General features: G+C 46.5%; 1 pseudogene; it reads right to left on the bottom strand.

The window, feature by feature from the left end:
* Positions 1-434: 434 nt before the first annotated feature.
* On the bottom strand, positions 435-13497 carry LOC147701468 (uncharacterized; annotated as a pseudogene).
* Between the last annotated feature and the right edge of the window lie 361 nt (positions 13498-13858).

Genomic DNA, 13858 nt, shown 5'->3' with positions numbered 1-13858 from the left:
TATTGAATTGTAGATCTCTACGTAAACACGCTCTAGAAATCTACCATTTACTTGAGGATCAGAATCTTAACATCCTTTTCCTAACTGAAACCTGGCTAGATGATCACTCGGACCCGGATGTTATCCAGGCCATGCCCAACGGCTATTCCCTATCTAGATTGGACAGGAAAGACGGTAGAGGAGGCGGCATCGCCATAGCCACGAAAGCTCCTCTAGTCTGCTCCCTAGCACTCACACAGGTTGATCACAGTGAAGCCGGTACCTTCACAATTAACACTGGTCCCAATCATTCGATTTCTGGCATTTTGATATACCGACCACCAGGTAGACTATATGAGTTCACATCAACCCTAATGGAGGCGGTCACTCATCTAGCACTAAGGAAATCCAGATTGTTAGTGCTAGGAGATCTCAATGCTCATTTTGAAGATCACTTAGATAAAGACGCTGATGATATCCGATTGGAACTGCAATCTGTTCAGCTCGATCTAAAAAATAAAGAACCTTCTCATCAATTAGGACACTTACTAGACCCCGTCTTTGGAAACTGGCAGGGAGTGCATACCTCTGATCCTATACCCATACCCTGGTCGGATCATTATATTATTCCCATCACAGTCCAACTTGACAGAACGGAGCTTTGTCGTCACCAATCCCTGCGATACAAACGCAGAAAATGGAAGAACTTTTCTTTAGATTCGTTCAATCAAATTGTTCATGACGAAGGCCCTCCCAAAGGGGTCGACTGTGAGGCAGCTAATGACAATTTAAATAATATCGTCACTAAGGCCCTGGACATCACAGCCCCCAGCCGCACCCTGTCTAATGCCAGGAGGCCTAAGAAAACTGCTCCTTGGTTTGGCCAAGAACTGCAGGCCATGAAAACGGCTTGTAAGAAACTTGAGAGAGCTTGGCGCCAGAACTTCTGTGCAGATACTAAAATACAATATAAAACAGCACAGAGAGAATATTACAAATCAGTTCGTCTGGCCAAAGCAGAGCATTATCACACCCGTATTATTGAAGCAGGCAATTCCTCCAAGGAACTGTTTCAGATATACAAAGAGATATCCATAGTGGATGTGACCCCCCCCCCGCTCAAAATGATTCTGTGGAAGCGTGCAATAACATTGCACAGTATTTTGCAGGAAAAATTAACAAAATCTATACTAGCTTCTCTAAACAGATAGATCCGGCCACGGACTTCACTGAAAATGATAAATTTGTAAATACACCTGTATGTCTCAAATCTTTTGTAGTTCCCTCTTATGAAATCCTGTCCAAAATGTGCAACAAAATCAAATCGGGATCTCCCCGGGACCCGGCACCCCCGAAAATTTTAGCTGAAGCCTTTCCTGTATTAGAACCTCATCTCAGTCACTTACTACAAACCTCCTTTACAACCTCCTGCCTTCCGGAGGAATGGAAACAGGCAATAGTATTACCCATCAAGAAAAAACCAAACATCAGCATGGACATAATGGATAACCTACGACCTATATCCTTGCTACCTTATGTGGCCAAGTTAGCAGAGAAAATCGCTAACAGTCAACTGATGGAACATCTTGAGACCCATAATGTTTTCCATAAATCTCAGTCGGGTTTTAGAACTGGCTTCTCTACGGAGACAGCTCTCCTGAGGGCCACTGAAACCTTACGTGAGGGAGCAGATGAGGGAAAGACAATGGCCCTCATCATGCTTGATCTCAGTGCCGCTTTTGACACTGTAGCACACTCCATCTTGCTGCAGTGTCTAAATAAAGCAGGAGTTACCAACAAGGCACTGAGGTGGCTGAAACCTTTCTTGATTAACAGGAGCTTCCAAGTTCAAAGAGGGACTTTCCTCTCCGACAGGGTGATGCTTGAGCAGGGGGTTCCTCAGGGCTCTGCCCTGAGTCCCACCCTGTTCAATCTATACATGGCCCCTCTGGCAGAGGTGGTGCAGTCGTTCGGCGTGGAGCTCGTCTCCTACGCCGACGACACGCAACTTCTCATATCTCTGACCCAAGCCCCTTCTAAGGAAGCTGATAACTTCAATGCCTGCATGTCCAAACTGGCTATGTGGATGAATGAACACTGTTTGAAACTTAATGGGACAAAAACAGAGGTCCTCATTATTGGAGGCAATGAGGTCAAATGGACGACAGAGTGGTGGCCCAGTTGCCTGGGTCCTCTGCCCTCGCCTGCACGAGAGGCGAAGAATCTAGGTGTATGGGTGGACAATAAACTGTCCTTTGACAGCCACGTAAAGAAGACTGTTGGCAAATGTTTTGGGGTGATGAAAACCCTCAACCGCACCCTCGACCTGTTACCCATTAACTCCAGGCGTACCATGACGCAGGCACTGATAACGTCCCGTATTGATTACGGAAACGTGCTGCTCATGGGGACATCAGAGAAAAACATAAAAAAGCTACAGGTTCTACAAAATTCGGCAGCTCGTCTGGTGCTAAGGCTTCCCCGCCGAGCTCCTTCACGCCCTTCTCTAGCAGCCCTCCACTGGCTACCGATCAGTAAGAGGATTGTCTTTAAAGCTATGCTATGGTGCCATAAAATAATTCATCACAGAGCACTGGCATATATGTCTGATTTGGCGTCTGTGTATGAACCTAATAGATCTCTTAGATCCAAAGGAATGGGTCTGCTCAGAACTACCTGCCCCAAAAAAGCTAGAATGGGAGGCAGATCATTCCGCACCTTAGCTGCCAAGCAATGGAACCTCCTGCCTCTAGATATCAGGTTGGAGAGTAATGAAATCATGTTTAGGAAGAAGTTGAAAACCTGCCTCTTTACTGTGTGATTGGATTTTTCTCTGCTGTTGCATTCTCTCTCCACAGCGCGGGGACACGCCGGGAGGTGTTACCAAGCGCTCTACAAACTCCTTTAAACTAAACTAAACTAAATGATGTTCTTCTATACATGGAAGAGAGTGCTCAGGGGAGTGACAGATGAATCAGCCTGTGATCAATGCATGGAGTGCATGCCCCAGTTAAACAGGCCCAAGGGGACCCGGCAAAAAGTTCAGATGAGGGAAAACTTAACATATGACCGAACATAAAGAAATCAAGAACCCGTTGAGGGTGTGGTTCGGGAACTTAAACGCACACAATAACAAACTTAAACGATCAGTGGCCCTGCAGTTGATAAAAAGACATGGCCCAGATATGTTTGTTTCTACAAGAAATGCATTTATGGGGTAATCACTGTAAAGCACTGGAATGATCTGCTACACCCTGATAGCACATGCTCGATACACTTCAGGCTCTAGAGGGGTGGGAGTGCTGTGCAGGCGGGTGTTTCACTTTGTCCACAGTAAGATGTGGTCTGACCCCTCTGAGAGATTTGTGGCGGTGAGTGGCAGTTGGTAAGGAATGACCCTCAATATTTGTTCAGTTTATGCCCCACCATGGCTGCAGGCCTCCAAACTGGAAACACTGGGTCCACTGCTCCTTGATCTCTCAGAGGGTCATCTGATAATGGGTTGAGATATGAAATATGTCCTCTCCATAGAGATGGATGTGGTGGGGTGGCATGTGGGAGGAGAGTGGGCCAGCTAGGGAGCTTTCTCAGCACCATGGGCCTGGGTGACATATAGAGGCACCACCATCCCCCTGTACAGCAATACACACATATGTCAGCGGCGCATGGTAGCTTCTCCAGGCTGGACTACCTCATCACACAGCTGCAGGCCTGGGGTGTATCTGACTATTCTCCAGTAGAGACCAGACTTGAGGACCCCAAGAAGGACTACACCCTGCCGCCAAAGATAGACACATGGTACTATCAGGAACCAGGAGTTTCAAGATGAAATTCAAAAAGGGGCGGAACTATTCTTCGTAGATAATGTGGGGTCAGTGGCCTCAACTGTGACACTTTGGGAGGCGTTCAAGATGGTGATATGGGGTAGGGCTGAAATGCCAGAAACCGGTCCTCGGAAGCTTGTTTCCGGTCCAGGGAAGGCATGGCTTGGCAGTTCGAGCTGGACTGTTCCCATTAGGTACAGGGTCAGACTGATTTGCATATGGCCATGTTTGAACTGGGGTGGCAGAGTGGGCTAAAGAACGGTGATGGATTAAACCCAGATCTGTTGACTGGGTGTGAGTGTTCGATTGGTTCAGATGCTCCGTCCATCACCACCTCCTTTTGTACCGCAGGGGTAGGGCTCAGGCACGGGTCGGGGCATTGAAGGAGAAACAACTCCAATGTGGTGCCCTGGAGCAGGACATATTGGGTCTGGAATCCCATTTGATGGAGGGGAACAGAATACAGGAGGACATGAAAGACTGATTGTGGCTACACCAAAAAAAACTGCTTGACTTGTTGGAAGGCAGTGCCTAGGCACAGGCCCTGGCTACACAGCACCGATTATATGATGCAGGGGACAAGGCGAATAAGCTATTGGCTTGGCTCAATAAGACAAAGGGGTGCAGCAGATGGGTCCCATGGATAGTTGACGGGGCAGGACGCGGACAAAAATCAGGGAAGGAGGTGGCAGAGGTGTTTACCAAATACTATGAGACGCTATATACATCCTCCTCCATGAGGACTGAGCAAGAATGCAGTGATTTCTTGCACAACATAACTCTACCACAATTATCAATGGATGACAGAAAAATGCTGGAGAAGGAGCTGACGGTAGATGAGATTGTCAATGTATCGCATTCCCTACAGTCTAGTAAAGCAACAGACACAATGGCCGACCTGTGGAGATGTACAAATGTATGTTGAGTAAAACAGCTGAACATCTCCTGGGTATGCTGACAAAGGCCAGGGTGGACAGGTTCATACCCCCAAACCAGGAGACAGCTGTTATAGTATTGATTCCTAAAGCGGGAAACCGCAGTCAGAGTGAGGGTTGTACAGGCCAATTTCCATACTCAATTATGAAGTCAAGGTTCTGGCAAAAAATCTGTCCTCCCGCTTGTGCTGGGTGAAAATCTCCCTCATACATCTAGACCAGTCAGGATTTATGCCACACAGGGAAACCAGACTGAACCTGCCCAGGTTTTTTGGTGTCCTGCATGAACCGAAACAAATCCAGCTGACCAAACAGCCCTCATGTACTAAGCTTCCAGGATGGCCTTCCATAGCGTAGAATGGAATTATCTCTATGCAGCGCTGAGCCGGTTCGGTTTCAGTCCTAATTTCATAGGATGGGTGGGGCTCCTTTATCAACAGCCATTGGACAGAATGAGTTCGAACGCGACAGTGTCACAAGTATTCCTGCTCTGGAAGGGAAAGAGGTAGAAATCCCCATTGTGCCCTGTCTACAGTGACGTTCACGGCGCTGGATAAGGCTGTCTAACATGACGGTGGGGTTTGGTAGTGGTTTTAGAATGGCCAGCAAAAAAGGACCTTATGCTGGCTGAGGTCTGCAAAGGTCCCAGCATGATTATACCTCCAGAGGTTTTGAAGTAGAAGAGGAAGATCAGGCCGAAACAGCAGTATCTGAAGAAGAGCAGACTTTTTCAGGATTCCGGGGTTGAGTACGGAGACATCATTGTTTTTTTCTACATAAAGGAAGGGGGACGTATAAGGATGTTTGTGGAGGAATGGACAAAAATAACAGGGGAGACATGGATTCTAACAACAGATCAAGGATTTGCAATAGATTTAGTAGATTTACCGGTTAAGAAGGAATAAACAATGGAGTTGCACATGACTCAAGTTAAAATGTTTGTGGTCGATGGGAAAATAAAGGCAATGTTACTAAAAGAAGCTATAAGACCAATAGGAGAACAAGCCAAAGGGTTTGTAAGTACTCTTTTTGTTGTAGAGAAAAAGGAGAAAGAATTGAGACTTTTGATAAATCTGAGATCTCTGAATCGGTTTTTAGTTTACCGGCATTTCAAGATGGAGGGAACCCATCTTTTGAGGAACATACTCTTAGAGAAGGACTGACTGGTAAAACTAGATCTGAAAGATGCTTATTTTACAGTACAGATGCAAGAGGAAAGCCAGAGGTATTTACAATTCAGATGGAGGCATCAGTTGAAACAATTTTTGTGTCTCCCATTTGGTTTGGAATCAGCACCACGGTGCTGTACAAAAGTAATGAGGGCTGTGGTATCTCATTTGTGGGAAAGAGGTTTCTGTTTGATTGTTTGTTTGGACAACATAATGATGATGTCTCAGGATGCAGAGGAGCTGGTAGTCCAATAAAGGAAGGTGAGGTACCCCTTGGAAACTTTAGGTTTCCTGATAAACGAAGAGAAATCCATCATGACCCCCATCCTAGAGTTTGGAGTTTCTGGGATTTCAGATAGATATAGCGAGGGTAATGTTACTGTTACCATAAAAGAAGACAAACATGATAAAGAAGGAAGTATTACATGTTTTGAAGAAACCAGTTTGACATGGTGAGTATAATAGGTCTGTTTACTTCATAAATTCTGGATATTTTACAGGTCCTTTGCATTATCGAGCTTTACAGAGGGCAAAGGCAGACGCATCATGGAAAGGCTTATGGTACGGCAACTAAGTGGTGTTGAAGCAGGAGTTGTTTTGGTGGCTGCACAATCTGGAGGCTTGGAATGGGCGAGCAATTTTTGTGTGCAGGACAGATTTTGAGGTAGAGACAGATGCCAATCTGACTGGCTGGGAAGTTCGGCTGGGAGAGCAGGAGACTGGTGGAAAATGGTCAGGTTTGGAGAGGAGGTCACACAAACTATTTAGAATTGAAAGAAGGACTGTTTGCCTTGCGTTTCAAAGGAATCTTGCAGGGCCAGACAGTGTTGATGAAAATTGACAATATGACCGCTGTGTCTTACATAATTTGTTTAGGAGGGAGCAGATCTGTGAATCTGTCAGACACTACGAAAGAAATGTGGTGTTTTTGTTTAGAGTTGAATACATTTGAGAGCGGAGTATCTTCCAGGGAACTTGAGTTCAATAGGAGATTGGAATTTAAGATATTTGATAAACTACAGCAATTGGAAGCTGGAGAGGGCTTGTTTCGAAAAATACTGTTTGGTTATGGGGTTAATTGGAGGTGGATCTTTTTGGCCAGCAGGTTAACTTTTCAGATCGACAAGTACTTCAGTTGGTTACCAGACCCAGGTGCAGCAGCAGTGGATGCTTTTCAACAGGATTGGTCAGAAATACCTACCTCCCTTTGCAATGATACAGAGGGTGCTGTTGAAGATGAGGAAGGAGAGAGGTCTCTTAGCGTTGGTGACTCCTTTTTGGGTATCACAAGTGTGGCTCCCAACAATCATGGAGTTAGCTTACGAGGTTCCATGGTTGATCCAAGCAGACGAGGGTCTGCTGAGGAATGAGAAGGAGAAGAGCATCCTTTAAATCTGAACAGAACATTGCTACTTCTTGTTTGGAAGGTATCAGGAAATCTAGAGCTTTCGAAGGACTTTTGCAAGGGGCTACTGAGTTGCTCAAGAGTACATGGGCATCAGACACTAGGAGAAGGTACAAAGGAATTTGGAGAGTTTGGGTGTGTTGGTGCGTGGAAAGGATTTGGATCCTATGGAGGCACCTGTGGTGAAAGCAGTGAATTTTTCAGCTGAGCAATTGGAAGAGGTCTAAACTATCGGACACAGAATTGTTATAGTTCAGCAGTTTTGACAGGACACACACATGTTGGTGGAAGATCAGTAGGGAGTAATATACTGGTGTGTAGATTAATGAAGAGCGTGCGATTAAGGAGACCACCAAAGGCAGGGTATGAGTCTTTGTGGGATGTGAAATTAATTTTGGAACTAATTTAAAGTTATCTAATGAACAAATACTTGGCTTTGAAGGACATGACACAAAGGTGGCAACAATATTATGTTAATTTCTTGTAGAAGAGTTTCTGATGTCAAGAGCTTGGAGGAAAGTAATAGGATATTTGGTCCAGATGTAAATGTAAATGTATTTGAGCTTATATAGCGCACAGCTACCCGCAGTGGGTTTCCCGGCGCTTGCTTAGGGAACCCGTCCTGGTATTCCCCTGTGAGATAGCCCAGCAGGGTATCCACAAGGTGAAAGCCAGGCATCCCGCCGCAAGGGGCCGTTGTGGAGATTAAGCAAGCTATTGCCCAGAGTCGCAGAGTGTGAACCCGAGAGTCGAGAAGGCACCGGAGCGAGAATTATCGAGTCCGTGGAATTTTTAGCCCAAGACCCGCCGAGGCGGGGAATTGAACCCTGGTCCAGGACCGATCTCAGCTTCCGGGTCTGCCACCTCTAACCCCTGAGCCACACTTCTCCGTCTAACCCCTGAGCCACACTTCTCCGATGGTGTGCATTTTGAGATTTGGAAGAGAATAACAATGATATCTACTTCTTTTTTTATCCAAAGTTTGAAGAGTGTAAGAAGTTATGTGTGGGGGAGTTTTTGAAAGAATATGAATGCAGAGTTAAGGAGAATAGGAGTGACAGTAAACATCAGTTGCTGATTTCGTATGTAAAACCTTTTTTAGGCTGTTAGTACCATCACGATTGCAAGGAGTGGGGAGAGGAGTTCTCCTAACGGCTAGGGCGCACGACCTCAGACCTGGGGAACTGGGCTCGAGTCTCGGTAATGGTGCTAAAAAACATCCTGTGATCCTGGGCAAATCACTTACAGCCTGATTCATCATAGTGCCGTTTTGCGAGTTTGAAATAGCGAATCATAAGGAATCGCTATTTCAGACTCGCAAAACGGCATTCATGTAGGAATCGCAAAAACAAAAGCGATTCCTACATATTCCTTATTTGCAATTAGCAAATTGCTAATCGCAAATAAGGAATAACTCCCCATTCATTCCTATGGGCCAAAAGGCCCATAGGAATAAATGGGGAGTATTCCTTATTTGCGATTAGCAATTTGCTAATCGCAAATAAGATTGCGATTTAAAGGGTGCCACGGGTGTCCAAAGGACACCCTGTAGCACCCCTTAAAAGTAAATATGAACAGGTGTTGCGCACACACATGTCCAAAGGACATGTGTGTGTGCAACATGCAACTTAGAAAAATGCTTTTAAAAGCATTTTTCTAAGTTTTCGCTATTTACCACGAGGTTTGACCTCACGGTAAATAGCGGGCCAAAATTGCGCATTCGCAATTTTAAAATGGATGATGAATTGCATTTAAGGAATCTCAAATAGAGATTCCTTAAATGTAATTCATCGCAAAATAGCGAAATCGCTATTACCGATTTTTGCATTTGGGATGATGAATCAAAAATGCAAAAATAGAGCTTGCAAAGGGCCAGATTCTCAGAATCTGGCCCTTTGCAAGCCCATTTCGGCTTCATGAATCAGTCTGTTAATCTCCCCATGCCTAACAAAAATGAATTGTGTCTCCTCATGTAACGTAACTGGTGCTATGTAAAGCGCTCTGCTACCCTATTCAGATTATGTCAAGTACGCGCTATATAAAACTCTAAAAAAAAAAGAAAAAAAAGTGGATTAAGGATATGATGAAAAAGACAGGGTGGAAATGTGGAAAAATCTCAAGCGCATTCCATACGAGAAGTTATGGCGAGTAAAGCATGCTGCCCAGGTGGATCTTTGGAAAATATTATGAAAGTAGCTGATTGGTCTAATGTGAGTACGTTTGCACAACATTACTTTAGACCAGTTGAGCACATCAAGGGTGTTTTTGAAGGGCTTTAAAGATGTAAAATGGTAGCCTCCGGTCTTGTAATGAAATGGCAATTCTCAGATAACCATGAATAGAGAATAGAAATTTGCCTAGCCTACGAGAAGGTAAGTTTCAATTCTATTAAGGACGCGCAGGCGAGGATTATGCTCTTATTCTCTCTTCACTTCTATTAACAATTTTCACAGCAGCTCTTCATATAACAAGTAACAAAACTACATTTCCCAAAACACTAGGGAAAAGAAAAACAGTCTCTGCTAAGTCCTTTCACAGTGTCCATGAACGTCTTCCCATAAATCATCCTGCAACTTCCTGCACTTCCTCTTTCCTCGCTGGACTCTCCCATGGTTAGGCATTCTGCTTCGTGTGATCATTCCTGAAAAAAAACCACCAATCACTTATGGCATCATTGACTAACTGAACAAAGAACAACATTAATCCAAACCAACATTGTGTATAACACAGCAATGAACTTAAATCACTGAGTACAGCATATGGTAAGAAACAGTAACAAAAAAAAGAGTTACTTACAACCAATACGGCATGGGATAGCAACCAACGTGCTTGCTGGGTGGGATAATCCTCGCCTCCGCATCCTTAATAGAATTGAAACTTACCTTCTTGTAGGCTAGGCAAATTGCTATTCTATGTCAGGACCGGAGGCGAGGATTATGCTCCTTTAAAGCTTATCCACCACCACTTGCGTCACATTCAGCAGCGGTTTAAAATAAAACCTTTTAAAGGTTGAATCCGATGACCAATCCGCTACCCTCATAAGGTCCTCCAAACATACGCCAAGGCTAAATGCCTTGAAAGCCATTGCACCCCTCGCGGAAGGCGCACCAAAAGCTCTCTTATTAATACCTGCTTCCTGCATGATCCACCGCACCCAACGGGCTATAGTGGGAGAAGAAACCGCCTTAAAAGGCTTCTTGAGGGCTATTAGGAGTTGTTGTTCGCTCGGGGGACGAACTTCCTCCGTTGCTTCCTCATAAGCTTTTAAGCATTGCACCATACAAAGCTTCGGTGATTCTGCAAAAGCAGGAAAATAAATTGTGCATGTGTTCAATTTAGTACGTCTACTCACTGAAAAGGTAACCCCATCAGGGGAAAAAACTCTGGCAGTGATGTCCAAAGCACGAACATCAGACACTCTCCTACAAGACACCAAACACAATAACATGGCCAATTTAGCCGACATTTCTTTCCGTGAAAGAAAAGGATTCGGTTGCCAAGACAACAGGAAATTCAAAACCAGGTTCACATCCCAGAGAACCGAATAGCGGGGTTCCGGGGGCAAAGACAATCTAATTCCCCTGAGGAGCTTACACATAAAAGGGTGTTCCCTTAAGGGCGCTCCATACACCGTAGCATGCCCTGCTGAAATCGCTGAACGGACCGCAGTCACAGACCTATACGCCAAGCCCTTTTGAGCTAACTCGGCCAAGTAATTCAGAACATAGGTCAAATCTGCGACCACAGGATCCACTTCCCGTCGTAAACACCAACATACCCATCGCGTCCAAGACAATTTGTATCTCTTGGATGTGCTGTCTGCCCAAGCCTTGGACAACAAGAGCTCAGCGTGGACCAAAAGGTCCGGCAATCTCCAACGTTGCCTGTAATCCGCCAAGCCATGAGCTGAAGGGAGCCTTCCTCCACCAGACGGTGGGGACTCCACTCCAGACTCAAGAGGAGATGGGGAGTTGGGAGGAGTCGGATTGGAGAATCCCAAGAAACTGTCAGTAGAACCGGAAACCAAACTTGTGACCTCCAAAATGGAGGCTCCCTGCCTGCAAATCTGGGCCGCCACCCGGGTGATCATGGAAAATGGAGGGAATGCATATCCCCTCTCCCGACTCCAATCCTGGCTGAACGCATCGCATGCTACTGCCGGAGGATCCGGTCTCCAACTGAAGAACCGGGGAAGCTGCCAATCGAGGCGGCATGCAAACAGATCGACAGACAACGGGCCCCACCACTCTTGTAGAGAACAAAAGATCTCCGGATCCAGCTTCCAGACGCTGGAGTCCCAAAGATAACGGGAGTGCCGATCGGCCACCAGGTTCTCCCTTCCCGGGAGATACTCCACTGTGACCGATATCTGATGAGCGAGACAGAACTCCGAAAACTGTTTAGCCATATTCGCCAATGCTTTGGACCCAGTGCCCCCCAGGTGGTTTATGTGCCTGACCGCCGACACATTGTGCATCTTTAAAAGGGCCGAAACTTGAACCCAATTCTTGGTCCAACACTCGACCGCAAAGGAGTCCGCCAGGAGCTCCAGACAATTGATGTGGAGTAGTTTCTCTTGAGGAGACCAGCTTCCGCCGGTGGAAAACTCCCCACACCGCGTGCCCCAGCCTGCTCGGCTGGCGTCCGACTCTATCACCAAGTCTGGTGCGTACCGAAGATTGCTCTCCCATTCCAAGCCTCCATGTGGGGAAGCCACCATTCCAATTCTTCGCGAACCTCTTCCGTCAGAGAAACCACCTGTGAGTAAGTGAGGCCTTTCCGCAGATGGTGCGCCTTCAACCTTTGCAGGGCGCAGTAAAGCAACGGGTCCGGGAAAATTGCCTGAATCGATGCTTAGAACAGGCCTACTAAACGAGCAATCTGCCGTAGAGAAGTTCCCTGCTTGGCTAAGGTCTGACGGATCTTGTGTCGAATTTTCGCCACCTTCCTGGAGGGTAAAATGAGTGTGGCCGAGGTGGAATCTATCACAAAGCCTAGGAAGGAGGTCTTCTGAGTCGGAATCAGCAGGGATTTCTTCTCGTTGATGACAAACCCTAACGACTGGAGAAGCATCACTGCCATCTGCAGATGGTCCCGCAGCTGCAAGGGACATTGACTTAGGAGAAACATATCGTCCAAGTAGACGATCATGCGGACCCCGTGAGCTCTCAAGTATTCCACCACCGGCTTGAGAACCTTGGTGAAACACCACGGGGCCGAGGAAACCCAGAACGGAAGGCAACAGAACTCGTAAGCCTGCCCCTGCCACAGAAACTGGAGGAATCGGCTGTGTGGAGGAAAAATCGGAACTACCAGGTACGCATCTTTTAGATCCAATCGTACCATCGAATCGAGTGGCAGGAGAACATCCCTGAGCAAGTGAATGCCCTCCATTTTGAAGTGATTCAGAAAAGGGGGTGGTGATGAACACAGAGAGCTTGTTTCCTTCCCAGTGTAAGAATTGGCTTGGTAGTTTGGTTTGTCCTGTTCCCATCATGCACTGGGACAGGAACAGACTAATTTGCATATAGCCAGGTTCTGAGCTGGGATGGTGCAGTGAGCTAAAAAACGGTGTTGATCTAGCCCTGATCTCTTGACTGGGTGAGAGTATTCTGCTTAATTCAGAAACTCTGTCCATCACCACCCCTTGTTGTTAAATATTTTGTCCACCCTAAGCGTGGAAGGGTATACTCAGATGTGAGTCCCTTGCTCATTGCACCATCAGGATTCAAGCAAACCGGGCCGACGACGGCTGAAATGCCAGAAACCGGTAACCCGGGAGCTTGTTTCCTTCCCAGTGTAAGAATTGGCTTGGTAGTTTGGTTTGTCCTGTTCCCATCATGCACTGGGACAGGAACAGACTAATTTGCATATAGCCAGGTTCTGAGCTGGGATGGTGCAGTGAGCTAAAAAACGGTGTTGATCTAGCCCTGATCTCTTGACTGGGTGAGAGTATTCTGCTTAATTCAGAAACTCAGTCCATCACCACCCCTTGTTGTTAAATACTCTATTTTGAAGTGTCTGTACACCAGCCACTCGTTGAACTCCCGAAGGTTGATCACTGGTTTCCGACCTCCGTCGGTCTTGTCTACCAAGAAAATATTGCTGAGGAAGCCTGAGGGATGAACCTCTGTCTGGCACACCGTCTCTTTGCGGAGCAACTCGTGCACTTCCTCATCTATCATGGCCGCGTCTGACGCTCAGAAAACTATTGGCCGGGGAGGGCGTGTTTGACAAGTGGAGTCATAAAACTCTATCTGAAAACCTCTGACAGTCTGGAGTACCCATGCGTCCCCCGTAAGTGCTTCCCAAGCGGGGAAAAACAATGCTAGCCTGCCCCAACTCGCATCTGTGCAGCGAGCAAAGCACTCACCGTTGGCATTGCCGTTGTTCCCTCTGTAGCCTCGTCCTCGGAACCGCTGACCCCTGGTCGGGTAAAAGTTGTTGAAGCGTTGGTCAGACTGATATTGTCCGAGCCCGGAGCCTTGCCCCCTACCTTGGGGCAGCTGATTTTGTCCACGGCCGGGCAGGCGGCTCCTACCCCGA

Source organism: Lissotriton vulgaris, chromosome 7 (assembly GCF_964263255.1).
Source record: "Lissotriton vulgaris chromosome 7, aLisVul1.2, whole genome shotgun sequence".
Taxonomy (NCBI): domain Eukaryota; kingdom Metazoa; phylum Chordata; class Amphibia; order Caudata; family Salamandridae; genus Lissotriton; species Lissotriton vulgaris.
Note: the sequence above shows the minus strand (reverse complement) of the source record. Positions and strands in the feature narration are given on the sequence as shown.